The sequence below is a fragment of the Talpa europaea genome (genome assembly GCF_964194135.1).
Source record: "Talpa europaea genome assembly, chromosome: 2".
NCBI classification, from domain to species: domain Eukaryota; kingdom Metazoa; phylum Chordata; class Mammalia; order Eulipotyphla; family Talpidae; genus Talpa; species Talpa europaea.
In genome coordinates this window covers 103,584,408-103,598,378 of record NC_140068.1, presented here as the reverse complement: position 1 = coordinate 103,598,378, position 13,971 = coordinate 103,584,408, and positions in this window count along the sequence as shown.

Genomic DNA, 13,971 nt, shown 5'->3' with positions numbered 1-13,971 from the left:
TGTGACGTCACACAGCTGGGCTGGGGGTGATTGGTCATGTGTGATAAAGGGGCTCCTTAGTCCTTGGGGTCTGGGCGGGTCCCCAGGGATCCTGTGACATCCTTGACCCCCAATAATCTTGTGGCTCCTTCTCTTGCTTGGGGGCTGTGGACTGGGGTCACCAGGCTCTCATTTCAGGGAACATAACCCTCTCCCCATAAAGCTGAGTATCGGGTGAGGCGGTGTGTGTCCTCTTATGTCAGGCTGGCACATGGGTTTTCTGCAGGGCCTGTCACTCTGGATCCATGTTCTTGCCATTGGGGAATTGCCCTCTCTCATGACAAGAAGAGTCTGACCTGTCATCACACTGGAATGGAAGGAGGATACAGTGTTTGTGGTCTTGAGGGCATCACATCAGGGCGCTGTTACTGGGAGGTAGAGGTCAGGAATGCAGACAGAACTGCCTGGGTTCTGGGGGTTTGTAGGAAAGGTGAGAAAATTAAATACAGTGCTCCATGCCCACTGAACGGGAAATGGGTTTTTGGCCGGCACAACAACGTTTTCAAAGCCTTCACTGACCCTCTTACTCCGCTACCCCTTAGGCAGGTTCCCCACAGGCTGGGGGTTTTCCTGGACTATGATCATGGGGATGTCTCCTTCTATGACATGACTGATGGCTCCCACATCTTCTCCTTCCCTCCGGAGTCCTTCTTTGGAACCCTCTTTCCATACTTTGGGTGTTATTCAGGAGACGTGTCCATGACCCTCTGCCTCCTGGTGGCTGGGCCCCAGAAGCCCTCTGTGCCATTGTAACAGGGTGGTCCCCAGGAAAGGGGGAGGTTCCAGGTTCCCTGCCCCACCCAAGGGAGGGTGGAGCTGAGCAGGCAGAGAAGAAGCTGGAGAGACTGAGGAAGGAAGGAAGCAGGATGGAGCCAGAAGGAGACCTGGAGGAGGCACATGGAATAGGGAGACACGTGAGGAAACTGTGCTTGTGGTTTGATTGTGGACGGCGTGACACAGATGTGGGTGAGACCCGTGGGGAGGGGACAATGGCAGCTTTTATCTTGATGTTGATTTTGTTCTTTTCCTTCTGGGCTTGTCTGGTTGTTTCTGACCCTTTTCTGTGGGTCCCCACTGGAAGATGCTTTGGACTTGTGGCAGGCTTTGGGGCCTTGCTCTGGGCCAATCCCATTTGGATGGAGTTTTACCCACGAGGGATGGGTAACTTTGGGTGCTTAATTTAGAAACTAGATTCTTTGCCTTTCCTGTATTGTTTCCTAGTTTTATTAAAGTTCCTTCCCATTAAAGTCTCATATGTTTTGTGTTGATGGGGCGGATGGCAGAATCCATTTAAAAGAGGCAGGTTTACAGGGTCTGGGCTGCCCCTCTCCCTGCCCTATAACACCATGAACCAACCTCCTTCTCTGGGGGATACCCCAGGGGAGGGGATCCCCTGAGGCTCTGGTGTGGATGGGGCTCCCCCAGGGCCTGAAGCCGCCCTCCTCCCCTGCACCCCTGAGACCGTGTCCCTATAAGGCTCCTCCCTGTCCAGCCCTGCCCTGGGCTCTTTTTGGGGCTTCAGGTTCCCTGTGGAAAAACCTGTGAGTGAGTCCCAGATGCTGGAGTCTCATCCTCCTGCTCTGGGTACAGATTCCTGGGCCGTGGCTGTGAGAACAGGCAGGTCAGGCCTTGTGCTGAGACATAACTTTGAACCCGTTTAGGTTCGGGTGAATTTTACCATGGGAAATCATTTGTCATTTGGTAAAGAAAATATTTAACAAGGATTTTATACTGTTAGGTCAAGAAATGGGTTGAGCTCTGAATGATTCTCCTACATTAATTGGAGTTTAATTTGTCCAAGTTGATTTTGTGTGGAGGAACCTAGAACCTGATGGAGAGTCCCCAGATCTATTTTTAGGGGCTGGACTATCTGACCAGAAAACTTCTGCCTCCAAAATATTTGGGGAAATGGCAGATGATGGACTTTAGAGGAGCCTAATATTCTGTTATCTGCTTCCTACTCTGGAGTGGATGAAATACACTTAATTTTATCAAAGCTGATGAATTCCTATGACCAGTGATAAACTTGTGGTGTGTTAATTTGGTGACCTCAGGAGAAGGATCTGGTTCCTCTTTTGTGTCAACATCATTTGGAAAGGAGAGAACTGCTCCCTGAATTAAGATGAAAATGAAGAAGAGACTTGGGAAGCTGGGAACTGAGCTCCAGGTGCCCCTGTGCTGACTCAGTCCTTCTACATCTGAGGCAAAGGGTCACGAGAACCACAGCTGCCAGAGGAAGCAGGATCCTGAGCCCCAGACCTGCAGGGAGGAAGGTGTGATCCTCCCCCAGGGGACACTGACTTGGTTCTGGTAGAGGAGAAAATGGAGAAGGGGAGCGGGGAGGAGTCAGACATCATGATGGTGTGTGACTGTAAAGAGACTGTAATAGTTTTAACTATTTCTCTTTTGTGTGTTCATTTGTATTTATTACCCATTGTCTTTATTTGTCATCTTCCCTTGTGCTTTTATACAAGTTGATGTAGTTATTGTGTATAATATAGTTTTGGGTAACAGAATAGATAAAGGTACTGTGAGCAGATTTGAGAAATGCCTAATACGGCATTTTAGATAAAAAAATTGGGGCTGTCTGGCCTCTCATTTTGGGGAAAGGTGAGCACTTCTTCACTTGTAAAGGCAGCTTTCCCTTGATATTTGAAGAGAAGCAGTGTAGATATTGTAAGTGTGGGGCTGAGGAGTCGAATGCGTGGACTCTCCATCACCCATTTCCTCCTGTAGCTGTGAGAACAGTCAGGTCATGCCTCGTGCTGAGGCCCCAGATGGTGAAATTGACTGACTTGAACCTGTTTGGGGAAGGAAGAACATTACCACGGGAGATCATTTTTCTTTTCATGAAGAAAATATTTCAAGGGGTTTTCATACTGTTTGGACAAGGAAGGGGATGAGCTATGAATTCGGGTCCTAAATTAACTGGATTTTTTCCAACTTTAGCTTGTGCTGAGGAATCCGTGTGCTGAAGAATACCTTATGTTTATGATGTATTTTTTGGGTAACAGATAAACAATTGAATTGTGGCTGAACTTAAGAAATAAGTAATATAGATACAAAGATTGGCGCTGTCTGTTCTGGAGACGTGAAAAGGGAGCTTCTCTTAGTAGTTAAAAACATACAATTGTGTTGTGGGTTGTTGAAATGTGTGAATTGTGTGTGGAGCTGAGTAGTCACAGGTGTGGACTCTCCCATCACCCATTCATGCTTCCTGGCCCACATCCCCCATTGCCCTCCTGGGTGACCTGGAGCTGGACCCAAGGAGCGTGTCCCTTGGCCCCCTGCACAGTGTCAGGATGAGCCCTGGAGGGGACACTCCAGTCACAGCTGAGGACAGGCGTCTCTCCTGGTCGTGCTGCCTTTCTTCTGGATCCTACAATGGGATGATTGTCATTTTTAGGATTTACCCTCAGCTACTATCCATGAAATTTTTCCTTCTATTGATCTGAAAAACTATTAAAAACTGATAAATAAGTAAGGTGTGTGTCATGTCTTGATCTAATGGGGCATTACAGAGATTTTATAATTAGATTCAAACTTATGTAACTATTTAGAAAATGTATAAGATTTGACTTAGGTTTTTATAATTAATTAAGGAGGTGTTTGCCGTGAAGTCACACGTGGTTTGTAAAGCAAAAAAGAGAATTCCAAAGACTATTATTTTTTATCCATAGATATTACCACTTTTCTTCTTTCTTAGAATATTTTAAGTTGCTTTCATGCTGGACAATAAAGGATCTATTCTTCAAAATCCTCTTTGTAGCATGTTGTGATAATACCAATACTATCACTGATGAATTAATATTAATTGACAGCTGTCTGCTGTCTCTGTGATGCCGGAATTGTCAGGCCTAGTCTCCCAGCCAGGAACTGATTCCAGGCTGCAGGGCAGTGCTGAGCCCCAGCCACTAGACCCCCACGGGTTGGTGTCTCAGGAAGCCACAGCAGGAACTTCCAAAACGCTCAGGCAAGCAAGCAATAAGAGGCAGGGCAGGTTTGTTACCGAACGCCGGCCTCAGTTTCCCTCAGCCAATAAAAGGAAACTTGAGTTTGAGGAAAAGGAAAGCGGTTTTATTTGTCAACAAATGAGGAGGGAGGCAGACTCATGTCCGAAAAACCACCGTCCTCCTCTTTGGCAGTGGGCAGGGGTATTTATACAGGGGGAGATGGGTAGAGGTCCGCGAAGGGGAGGGGGAAGCAGTCCGCACAGAGACAAGTGGGCGCCAGCTCAACAGGGAGATGGATGGGTGTCAGCTCATTCATCTTAAGGGAAGGGGAAGGTGTCAAGGCACAGAGACGGGTGATAGCCAACTTGTTTTCCTTAGGGCGAGGGGGAAGGGTCTACAGGGAAACCGGTGGGCGCCAGCTTTTTTTTTCTTCCCAAGGGGAGGGGAAGCTGCAACAAATGGGAAAGACAAGTCATCAATCCTGTTGATGCTAGATAAGGGGAATTGCAAAAAATGAGGGAAAGACAAACTTGTTAACTGTATCAGGTTTGTTTAGAAAAAGTTTATTGAGAAGAAAAAGAGCAGAAATAAAGTGGGACTCCCAGGCCAGGGAACCAGGCCTGGGAGGGGCAAGGAAGCCAAAGTGGAATTGTGTCTCAGGGAATATATACCTTTTTTTCCTCATTATTCTAAAACTTCACCAGTCTCTTTGTGATTGGTCAGTTTTCCGCTGTCTCACTTAATTTGCTACTGAGTGGGGATCTTCACATTCCTTATCTAACAGCTTTTTCTTTCCCCATTTGTTGCATCTTTAAATTTATGGCCCAGTCCTCTGGATGGGCATCCCTGCATTGAAGTTAAACAGGAGCCCTTCTAATGTGACCATAAATTAAACCACTCTCCATTTCTCCAATCTCCGCCTCCCTTTACCACCTGAAGGAAACCAGGACCAGCATTAACAATGTTGTCCTTGGTCCCGGCATGTTTGTTTTTCCTAATGGAATGGGTTACTTTCCCTTGCTTGTCCTTATCTCTGAAGACTCCCTAAATTTTTCAGAGGTCCCCTCCTGTACTATCCCTAAAACTGCCTAATAACCCTAGCTTGCCCTGTCTCATCTGGATCCCCGGCCGGCCAGGGAGCTGACCCATATGGTGCAGCAGGCCTCTCCTGACTCACCCACTGGTCCTCTCAACAGTGTACTTAGGTCAATCTGCCTGTTCTGTTCCCCAGCCTGTCTCTGGTGAATCCTCTCACCACCCTGCACCTCTAGCCCCCAGCTCTTGTATGCATAAATAAATAAATCTTTAAAAAAAAGATTATTTATTTTAAGACAGATTTTTATACAGGAAACTTTGTATTGTTTATAGTAGAAAACTTTTATGCTAGTCATTTTAAAGTAAATGCATTAAAAAACCCGGCTTTTAACATAAAAATGAGAAACTGAAATATTAGTTATAATATAGGTAACTTCCCCTCCCCAATAGGCTGAAGAGATGCCTGAGGAGAGGAGGAGACACCAGGCCCCAGACCGGACGGGGCAGACCCTGGGTCTAGACTGAAGCTGCTTCTCTGACACGCCTGGTCCTGCTGGGAGCCATGCTACTCAAGTCGTCTGACAAGGGTCCGGGTATGGGGCAGATTCCTGGAAAGTCAGGAATCTTGTTAGCTGACTCCTGCTAGATTCTCCTCATTTGTTTATGGCTAGTTTCTACCATTGTCAAAATATGCATTTAAAAGTAAAACTGCAAATGCTGTTTGATCAACTACTGAATAACCAATTTGAGGGCACATGGCACTGGGTGATTCATTGATAACATTGGTTAATTAGCATACAAATTCTTGACAAAGGTAAAAGGGAAGGAAGCAGCTCTTTGAGAATGGCGGGGAGAACAACCAGCCCAGCGGGCTGCCAGGCCTTGTTTAGATATGCTGATTAAGGAAGCAAACTTACATTTCCATGTCCCTGGCCCTTTAGCAGGGAAAGAGTCCTTTTCATCAAGAGTTCCCTTTTTCCTTAACAATTCCCTTTCATTTCCTTAACAGTTCCTTTTCCTGAACAGTTCCCTTTCAGTGCCAATTGGTATGGTAGCTTCAAAACAAAGAGTGTTACAACCTCTGCTGAAGGGCAATTAGACCCTTGGCTATTCTTGAAAAAGATGTGATGATTGTTATCCTTTTATATTGGGGTAACAATCTTACTACTCCAATACATATGCTTATGTACCTAGGAATGTATAAGTAAAGGGCTGCTGAGAGCCTCAGCAGGATGATGTCTGCACCCTGACCAAGTGTCTGCATCTCCTCACTCCCCCACCCCCTCTTTTCCACAATTGCGTAGACTCCCTCCCATCCTTCAGGAACCCCTGACACCCAGGCAGCTGTGACTGGCTCAAGGCATGGTCCTTCTCACCTCAGGAGCTTGTCTACCCCCAGCTGAACCCCAGAGTCCATGTCCCCAGAGTCCTGGGCAGGATTTGTCCCCTCATTCTCTGTGAGCTGTTCCCCACCCCGCCTCCCTCCTCTCTCTCCCTCTCTCTCTCTGGGCTCAGGGAGAGTCATCTGAGGAGGTGAGATTTTCATCAAGAGGGAGAGGAGCCCCCAAGTGGGCAGGGCAGGGCAGGATTTGGGAGAGTCAGTGTCCTCAGTATCCTCCTCCCAATATGGCTTCTGATTCTCCTCATAGGGACCCCAATCCTCTACCAGCTCTGCGGGGACCATGTCATCACTGATCTCAGGCAGAGCAGACAGGGCTCCTTCAGCCCTGGGGGTGCTCCTGCCTGATACTCCCATGGGGATCATCTCATTCCCTCCTGATTTGAGCTCTATGTTTTCTACCTCTGACAGTCACGAGGCCTTTCCCATGCACCTGGAGGGATCTGTCATAGCCTGTGTTGATCAGGAAGATGATCCATGTTCCCCCTGACATCATCCTCTCAGGTGCCCCAGAGACATGAACCCCAAATTAGGAATCCTGCCTCTGACCAGCTGCCCTGGGAAGCCAGAGGTCACCCTGCTCCAGGGGAGGAGTGTCCCCTGCTGAGAGCAGCCCCAGGGTAGGAGGAGGCCTCACCCAGCAGGGGGAGGGGAAGGGAAGGCCTAGGACCAGGGGCAGGTCCCCTTGGGGAGGGACAGTCTGTCTCAGTAGTGGGTCCTCTCCTCTGCCTTCCTGCACTTTATTCAAGGGAGGGGCCATCTCAGAGGAGGAGGGGATAGAGGGGGCATGGTGAGGGGCTCAGTATGTTAGGGGGAAAAGGATGCCCTAAAGCTAATTCCATACAGGTTTTGTGGACTCCACCCCCACCCCAGGTCAAAGCCAAAGACACTGGGAACTCCAAATCCCATCACCACCAAAGGGAAGGTGGCTGGGAACTGGGGGTGGGGTTAAGCAGCCAGCTTGGTATAAAGCCAAACACATGGGCTTTTTGGGGGGGGGGTCCCCCATTTTGGCTCTTGGCCAGCTCACAGCATCCAGCCAGCTCTTAGAGTGCCTTTGGGATTCCAGGTCCGTGGATTGGGTAGGACTAATTAAAGACTTTATTTCCCTATTTTCTCCCTGAGTTGTACATTTTCCTTATTTCCTTTTCCCTTGTAAATAAACCTTTTATTAACCTTTTGTGTGTGCCTGTAGTGGAGTATTCATAAGTCCCTTTTAAGTGCACGGGTGAGGACCCACAGCCAGGCAACCCGTTCAATATCGGGGCTGCCCTATAACAGCGGGACCACTTGGACATGTGGTGTTACTAGAAGGTTCTGGCGCCAGTTGGGTCTCCTGTGTGACCTGATGGAGGAGCAGCTCCAGGAGGAAGGAGCGGAGCTGACTGACAGGGAGAGTGAGGCTGCTTCTCCCCCATGGGAGCTGGTCTCTGCTGGGCAGGGGGCAGGAGCCATGATGAGAGCAGTGCAGGGGGAGGGGGTGGGAAGGGCACAGGGACAGAGGGGACCTGGAGGGTGAGGCCAGGGCCTTGGGGAGGAGCTTGGGGGTCACTGGGGAGATGTGGGAAGGAGGGTCTGGAGGGGTAAGGCTGGTCCATGCAGTGAGGGTGCAGGTCCCCAGGCAGCTGCCCCTGGTTTCAGAATAATGTGGACCCAGAGCTCAGAGTCTGGTCCTGAAACCTTGTCTGTGTCCTTATTGCATTTACTCCCTTGCCTGTTTATTTAGAAAGTTCATTTAAAAAGTACCTCAGTGGACAGCCCAGGGCCTGCAGCTGTAATACTGTAATGTATATTTATTTATTTATTTATTTTTACTGTAATGTATATTTAAACATTTGTTAAGAGAGTGAATCTTATTTAAAGAATCTTTTTTTAGAGATTTATTTATGCGTACAAGAACTAGGGTACAGGCCAGAGATGTGGGGGGTGAGAGGATTCACCATAGACAGAGTGGGGAACAGAACAGGCAGACTGATGAAACACACTGCTGAGGGGAGCAGAGCGAGTCAGGAGACTGGAGAGGAGCCCCCTCCCTGTGCCATGTGGGTCACCTCTCTGGCCGGGGATGGAACTTGTGCTGTAGTGGCTGCAGATGGCTTCATAGTTTGTGTCTTTACCCCTTGAGCCACCAGGAAGGCCCAGGAAAGCCCACATTTGAAGAATCTTGACACACATTAATTCTAATAAAGAGTGTGAGAGGAAAATTTTGGAGGTGGTGGATATACCTGTGGTTTGGGTTGTGGGGATGTGTTCATAGATGTCTATATATCACCAAATGCATCGTGCTGTGTAGATTAGGTGTGTACAGCGCTCTCCATGCCAGTCATTCCTCAATAAGTGGTTTAAGTAAATTCCCTCTAAAGGGACAATAGAGGCTCCTCCTGAGTGGTCTCAGTGGTGGTGATGTCAGAGGTGATGGGATTGGGATTTGGGGTTGAACTTCATAGATCTCACACTTCAGGACTGTTTGAACTTCTGGGATTCCCACCCTTCCAGGCAAAGTGAACCCATGTTCCTAGGAGTCTCAGCAGCCCCAGGGGGTGGGGAAGGGGCAGGGGCTCTGTGACCCACAAGGTGACCTGCCTGGGGGCTGTGGGTCTGGAGACACAGGGGCTGCTCTGGGGATGGGCCCCCTGCCCTTGCCCCTGTGCTTGTTTGTGTTGGTCCGTCTGTCTGTCCCTCCTCTCTCCATCCTCCCCTGTGTCATGGCTGCTGTGTGATCTGGGGGACCCTCCCTAAGGACCCATCACACCAGGGCCTCCTGATGCAGCTGCCTATTGGGGTTGGAGCAGGAGGCCCCTGGGAGGAAGGAGGGGGTGGGGTGTCCCCCCAGGCTCTGTCCCTGACAAGCTCCTCCTTTCCTGTCCCTTCCTGTCTCAGCAGGAGGTGAAGCTCAGGCTCCTCAGTATCCCTGATACTCTCATGAGGCAGCAGGAATGCAGCTCAGGTGTGTGCTTCCCCCTCACCCTTATTTCTCCTTCTTCTCCTCCCTCTTCCTCACTGGGCTGGACAAGGACTGGTGTGCATGGGGGACACTCTCCTCACTCAGGGCTGGGCTCTCTCTCAGCAGACACTGGGGGAGGCTTCAGCTGTGTGCTCCCTTCCCCCCTGGGGTTCAGCATTGAGCTCCTCCCCTCTGAGCCTCAGGACCCTCCTGTGTCAGGGTCTCCTCAGCACGAAGAGGCTCTCAGGGCAGGAGTTGAGCAGCAGGTGCAGCTTGTTCCAGGGAATGTGGGGTTCCCTGGGGAGTCAGGGCTGGAGCTGGGGGTGCTTCTAAGCACCTCTGCCAGGAGCAGTCTCTGCTCCCCGCTCCTGCTCCCCTGGGTATGTCTGAGATTCTGGTCCACTAGACTCTGATTTCTCCACTTCACCACGTGTCCTGTCAGACTGTGAGGATCAGATTTTCTTTCTCTCCCCAGATGCATAACAGCAGCTGTCAATAAATGTCTCTGACAAATGAATGCTGGTGGGAGTTTGCTGCAGCCTCTGCCGCTGAACGCCAGTGAACTTACTGGAAAGAGGGAGGCTTTCACTCAGACACATCCGAGTGAGTAAGACCCCCTTCCCCTGTGCGCTGGACTGGACAGTCAATGACGGGTAAGATCCGGGGCAGACTAAAGAAGGCACTGGCCAGCCTCATGTCTGTGACTCCTGACGACCTAAGACATCATCATGATAAACTTTGGCGTTCAGATCAAACAAGGCCTACATGCCTATAAGCCTAATTTAGGCAACAAGCCCGCAGTAAAAAAACTCCTTTGATGGAAACAAGGCTGCTAAGAGCTTCACCTGCAAACAAGCCTGATGGAATTACCTACAAAGCAGTTTAACCATTAACCAGATAGTCTTTGTTTCAGAAATAGTAGCAACTTAGCAACCTGTCTATAATCATACTACTTTTTCACCTACTTTGCTTTTTCTTTATATGTGTACAATCAGTTTCAGGAAATGCATGATAAAGAAAATAGTGTGTGGCAATAGTAGTTTTAAAATAATCATAATACTTCTCACATGAGACAACACCATAAAAATCAAAATGCTTACGTAGAGAATATATTGCTCGTGATCACTAAAAGTAAAAGGTGCCAGTAGGTAAATATCAATGTTTCTGATCATTGTGGTTTTGGGATATAAATCAAGAAAAGCTAGCTTAAAGAATGCTGTTCTGTGTAAGCAAAAATGATTGTGTAGATTCAGTACCTTGAGATTGTTTACTGTGCCATGTCATGGAACAGCGATCACATGAACATGAATAACAAAGTAGATGTCTTATGCCTTACAAAGTATTTTATGCTGAGAAAGAATTAAATTGTATGAAATCATCCATTGTTAGAAAAGGTATAAAAGTGTATGATGATTTTGAGCAAATTACATTCAGATCTTCACTCTTGAAGTGTGTCTGTCTGTCACTCATTTCTGCGCCGAATCCTTGACCGCCTAGCTCAGCCTCTCATCCCTGGGTCAGCCTTGCTGCTCTGCCACTGCGCCGGTCGGCGGCAGGAGCTCTTCCTGGATGGATGGCTGGGGGTAAAGGAGAGGGCCTAGAGGAGAGAAATGCTTTCAGTTTCAGGATGCAGGTGTGTGTGTGTGTCTGTCTGTCTGTCTCCTGCTCTCCTGTCCCCATCTCCAAGCTTCCTTGTCTGCATCCTCCTTTCCCTCCCTCAGTGTCCACCCTGCACTGACCACCAGGGGGCAGCAGAGACTCATGGAACCTGGAGACAAGCCTGGTGGCCTTTCTATTGGCCCCTGGGCTCCTCCCCCACCAAGTAGCCCCCCTTTTTGGTGCCCCTAGGCAGGAGCTGCAGGATGGCCCTGCTTCCCTCTGGGGGCCCTGCTGCTTCCAGGACTCACAGCCCAGATAACACATGTCAGGGCTGCGGGGTGGGGGGTGGGGGGGAAACAGGCCCCCAACACTAACAAGCAGGTGCAGGTGCACAAGGGAGGTCAGGGAAGGCATCTTTGAGCAGGTCACTTCAGGTGAGACCTGAAAGGTGAGGGTTTGGGGAGCAGAGGCAGCAGGAGACCCTCAGGGGTGGGGGCTTGGAGTTGGGATTTTTTTTTTTTTAAAGATTTATTTATTTATTTATACAAGCACTGGGTACAGTCAGAAGTGCCGGAGGGTGAGAGAATTCACCAGAGCCAGAGCAGGGAGCAGAGCCGGCAGAAGGACCGAAGTACACTGCTGAGGGGAGCAGCAGGCAGCAGGAGAGGTCTGTGTGCCATGTGGGACCCTCCTCCGCCATGTGGGACCCTCCTCCGGTGGCCAGGGAGCAGCGGGGGATCGAACTAGTGTTACAGAGGCCACGGGCAGCTTCGCAACCCAGCGCTCAACCGCTGTGCCAACGGGGAGGCCCTGGGATCTTAATTCTTTCGATCACTCATCCTTTCCATACTATCTTAAGAAAATGCAGCTCAGCTAACAAATATGTAAAACATTACACAGATTATGAAAATAACACATTTAAATAGCACATGAGATTATATTGTTGTAGAAATAAATTCTACCTTTTAACCAGGCTGAGGAAGAACAAGCGGTACTTCAGGAATGGTGAGGTCAGGAAAAGGTTTATGACTCGTGCATGAGGTCCCAGACCTGGGCAGCCCCGTAAGGTCTGAGCACCGGTTTAAAGACCAAGGGCTCCTTTTATACACAACTGTCTCCATGTCTGTTACAGGGATAGCATTGTTTTTCAGCAGGCACAGCCATTTGTGGCAAAGTCCCCAGACAAAGGGGGCTGGGCATGGGGGGAAGATGCAGGTATTCGGGGATGGTCTTGGAGAGAGAGACAAGCTGGCCGGCTGCCCGGCCTTGTAGATAAGAGTGCTGAGGCCCCGGCCATGAATCTTGAAGGGAAGGAGCTGTAAGTCAGCAAACTTGTTGATGATGCCTGCATTGGAGTGTTCATTGCACCTGGGCTGGAAGTTCTGCTGGAATCTTTATTATATTCACTTGCTCAATAATAAATTTTCACTTCAATATGATTTTTAACAGAAATTTTTATTTTTTTCTTCCCTCTTGACCCCAGATTTCTTCTTCTTTTTTTCCTAATATTACTAACACATCATTATTTCACATCCTTGTTTCTTTTTACACAACATAGTACTTCTCCCCTCAGCTGTGGTCACTGGAGTTTCCTGACAGCAAAGACCACAGTCTCCCCACAGACACTGTGCTCTGGTCCCCCCCTCTGCTCCTCCTCTCCCCTCTCCATGACCCTTTTGCACTCCCAGCCCTTCCCTCAGTGCTGTTTTGACCTCAGGTTTCTGAAGAGACTGAGAGTCTAGTCTGGTGGTTGCCCCTGGCCAATGTCCCTGCCTGGGGACCCCGAGTCCTGGACAGGCCGAGGGAGTTTCTGAGCTGAATGTTCCAAGTGAGTGACGTGTAGTTAGTGACCCCTTATATTTTGGGGTGATAGAAAACAGAGAAGGGAGCAGGTGGAGTCTGTGTCCATCAGGGGCTGATGCTCAGGTCAGAGGGGCCTCATCTCCTGACGTCCCTTTGCTCTCTTCTTCCTCCATTTTCCACCTCTGACGGTCATGTGGCCTTTCCCACGTACCTGGAGGGACGTTGCCATGTCCCGTGGGGCTCAGGTCAGAGGTGACGTCTCGTGTTCTCAGCAGACTGAGGGGTTTTCTGAGTGGACTAGGCTGAGGGGCTGATGGGCAGCAGCAGCATCTCCTCTGAGCTCAGCTGAGGCTGGTGAGGCCCTTTCCTGCTGGACATGGAGCAGGACTCACAGGGGCTCCCCTTGAGGTCCCACATGGTTCCCCAGATGACACACGTCATGGCTGCGGGGAAGAACAGGCCCCCAACACTCATAAGCAGGCGCGGGTGCACAAGGGAGATCAGGGAAGGTATCTTTGAGCAGGTCACTTCAGGTGAGGCCTGAAAGGAGAGGGTTTGGGGAGCAGAGGCAGCAGGAGAATCAGGGATTGTAAGGAAGCCTGAACCTGGGAGAGTTCCCTGAATTGGAGGAGTCACCTGAGCCAGAGGGGGCCCCTGGGAGAGCAATGGGAAGCAGGTCAGAGAGGGAGGGGGAGGACTGGGCACTCCTCCTTTAAGCAGAGGGATCCCCTGAAGGCATGAGACAGGGAGCTGACCTGAGCTGACTGGAGAGGGTCATGACCTTGGAAGGAAATGGACTGGGGGAGGTGAGGCTAGAGGTGGGGCGGAGAGCCCCTCAAGAACATCAACACTTGGCCAGGAGAAAATGAGGGTGGCTTGGGATGGGTGCTGGTGGTGGATATGAGTTGAGAAACATCTTCATCTTTTCAGTGTATTGGAAATAGGCTGGGTTGGGGGTGGACAGTGAAGATGACCTTGGAGTCTCTGGCAGAAATAACTGGGGGGACACAGGTGCCCTTCACTGAAGAGGGGAAACCACAGGAAGTGAGAGGGGAGGAAGGCCCAGGCTTCATGGTTTCCTTGGAGACATATAATTGGGCCTTTCTGGTGACCCCCTGTCGTGGAGGGACAGGGTCTGGTCACTGTGACCAGATCTCGGGTGACATTAACATCTGAACAAGCCACAGGCCCTGTCCATG